This window comes from Zonotrichia leucophrys, chromosome 2, assembly GCF_028769735.1.
Source record: "Zonotrichia leucophrys gambelii isolate GWCS_2022_RI chromosome 2, RI_Zleu_2.0, whole genome shotgun sequence".
NCBI classification, from domain to species: Eukaryota; Metazoa; Chordata; class Aves; order Passeriformes; family Passerellidae; genus Zonotrichia; species Zonotrichia leucophrys.
The window spans coordinates 72,510,224-72,513,298 of NC_088171.1; the positions used below are offsets into that span (position 1 = coordinate 72,510,224).

A 3,075-nucleotide genomic window follows, 5' to 3' on the forward strand; every position below is an offset into this window, starting at 1 on the left:
GCATGTAACTTTGAAATGTTACACCAATTGATAAGCATTAACTCAAGTAAAAATACTGAACCGTGACATTTAGAAATGTAATTTTGATTCCATTTAGCTGTTTCTGGCTGGTATCTGAAGGATATGCTACAAAATTAAGTCCTGATGACAGCACCAGAAAGAAATCCATAAAGCACCTGTTCAGTTTGGGTTTCTTTTTTGAGTGTGGAGCAAAACTAGTTTCAGTAAAAGTGAAACTTACCATGTCTAAATGCTGATAACATTTTTCCTTAACATTTACAATTTGACGTCAGAAAAGCCCAAACAAAATGCTTTAAGGCTGATTTTGTGACCCTGGGCTTTGCAACATCTGCAAAGGACATTTAGGACACATGTTTAAAAATGTGAAATATTTCTTCTCGTGATGTTTTGAAGAAGATCTAAGTGCTTACCTCAAATATATAGAGCCTAGTTTTACACAGATCAAGAACATTTTTAGTACTGTCACAAGATTTAAAAGAACTGCAACTATCATTTCCTTTGTCATTAAAAACTTTTAATACTGCCATAGTGAGAAAATGGAAGGCGAAATCCAGGATTTCCTCAAGCCAATGGTTTTGCTTTTCTTCTGCAAATTTTATCCCAAGTCCTTAATATCTTACTCTTCTGCAACTTTCTGAGTAGTTTTTAATTGATGTGGGACAAAAAAGTGTCTCTGACACTTTTGACATGTATTGAGCAAAATAGATCTTCAGTAGAGGAAAAACCAGGTTTACACTTTTTTAATGATAATTTTGCCTGTATGCATGATTTTTTATTTTTTTTAGTTCCTTGAAAGTGAAAAATGGGAAAAGAAATGAGGAGGAAGAAAATAATAAGGAGGAGGAAGACTGCAAAACCAGGATATTTCAGTGATAGAAGACCAATCTCTTTCTTGACAATATGCAGATCGAGAACAGCCTCCTGAAAAACATGGTCCAATTTTTTCCAATCTCTCATTTGCATGCGCACATAGTTGCAAGCATGTTTCTTCTGTATGTAGCACCACAGAGGATGAGATAGAAAGTGCATAGTCCCAGTGATGAATGAGGATTTCTTCCCTCTCCTTGCCAAGTTAGGTGGTTACAGTGTCTGTAGCTGCATTCCTGTTTTGACTTTGTTTTCTCAGATTGACTATTACATCCTTCCTCCTCTCTCAGCTGGGAATTAATGATTTTCTCAGTTAAAGCAAACAAAACTGAGGATCTGTTCTACTGTGAGTATTTAAGCACAGCAGGTGTGTATATGTGGATAAAGGGCACCAGGACTTCTTTTCTGGGCTTGCAAGAGATGCCACCTGGAAAAAGCTGAGGAAAAAAGAACAGTTTAAATTTCACATCAGGTTTCTGAATATAATTCTCCAATGTCCCTTTTCTAGTTTTCTGTTATCTCCTGTCAGCTCACTTTCTTATTTTTTCATCTGGCAGCCCTTTGCATGCATGTGAATGACGATTCAAACGTTTCAGAAGCTGTTGTTTTCAACTTTTATTAATGTTTCCCAACTCATTCCCTTGTTTTCCTACTGACAGGCTGCCAAAATCACCCTCTGGTGAATTCTAAAAGTGTCTGGGTAGCAGAAATTGGACCCAACATTTGTTGCGGATAATTACTTGATGAGATCTTTGTCACAGAAAATATTTGACAGCCCACACATCTCTATTTCTCAGCAGCCCACAACACAGGACTCTCAGAACTTTTCTTTCATTAAGCGTAAGAAGCACATCAATAGATCAAAGATACTTTGATTAATTGGGCATCATACTTGATTCTACATAATTTTTGGTTGATTCTTCTGATTCAGCTTAGAGTTTATTTAGACCATGTCCAAGAGCACACACCATTCCCTCCTGCTTCCGGGAATACACTGTAGTGGTAATCAAATCTCAGTTGTTTCGTCCCTGATGTCATTCAATATAGCATTACCAATAATAGCCTGCCAGAGGACATTTCTGCCAAGTTCCAAATCTAGATCTTGAATGAAGCAAAGAAAAAAAAATATTCCAAGAAACAAGCTAGAGATTGTGCTCTGATTACAATCTATTTTAGGATAGGATTTCAGGAATTTAATAAGTGCTGTGTGAATACTCATACATATAGACATGATCAATAAAGTTCATACATTATGTTTTCCACTTGTGAAGTTCAGTTGAATTTGATTTGTGATTTTTTTCCCTAGCAGACTGGGACATAATATTACATATTTACAACACACAATAATGTATAGTATTTAATTTAAACAATGCTTGGATATTTTACAAAAGTTGAGGCCACTAAAACAAATCCTAAGCTATGTCAGAAAAAAAAAACTTACTGGGAAAAGTCCTGCCATAAGAAGATAATAGAAACCAAAAATAATAGGAGAAAAAAAAATATAGATTTTTAAAGGGTGGGGAAAATAAAATAATCATGTTTGCAAAACCCACCCTGTAAGAACTGGATAAGAAAGAGAATGCACTTGTGCCTTGCAAAAGAGCATAGGATTAAGGAAGGAAGAGAGAACATTAATAGATCTGATTGTAATATCATTTATAAGTAGGACATTACCAATAGTTGTGACATTCTTAGAATGCAGGCATCTCTTCTGGCTGTGGGATTTTAGATGGCAAAAAATTGGAAAAGTAAAATTGGAAGTAAAGGAAAAGTCAAGCAACCAAAAACTAAGGGCAAGTAAGAGGAGAAAGAGGGCAAAGAAAGTAAGATAAACCCAGGCAGAAGAAGACTCTCTAGTGCTTATGGTAACACCATCCTTTTATCTGTTGATTCTTGATAATATTACACCTGTGTGCTGCTCCACCTGTTTGGCTGGTCCTCTGCTCCCTCACCTTGCTCACATGCATTAATTGCATGTTTTCAGGGAGGAAGGTCGGTTGCAGCCACTTGAAAGAATTAATATAATTTGTTTTTATTTTTATTAATCATAACTCTTTGGCTGAGTGGACTTCAGCTACAGGTTACAAAAATCTTACTGATATGCAAATTGACATCTATTACATTTTTAACTCATAACATTTCTTGTTCAAACACCGAGTCTTTACTTACAAGCCTTTCTGTCCCGAT

At 35.8% G+C, this 3,075-nt stretch overlaps 1 long non-coding RNA gene across 1 annotated transcript; it reads right to left on the minus strand.

The window, feature by feature from the left end:
* Nucleotides 1–513: 513 nt before the first annotated feature.
* Nucleotides 514–2,743, minus strand: LOC135443211 (uncharacterized). Its single transcript, XR_010438886.1, has 2 exons — nt 2,563–2,743; nt 514–1,325 (listed from the first exon to the last, which is right to left on the minus strand). It is a non-coding gene; the product is annotated as an uncharacterized LOC135443211 (long non-coding RNA).
* Nucleotides 2,744–3,075: the final 332 nt, after the last annotated feature.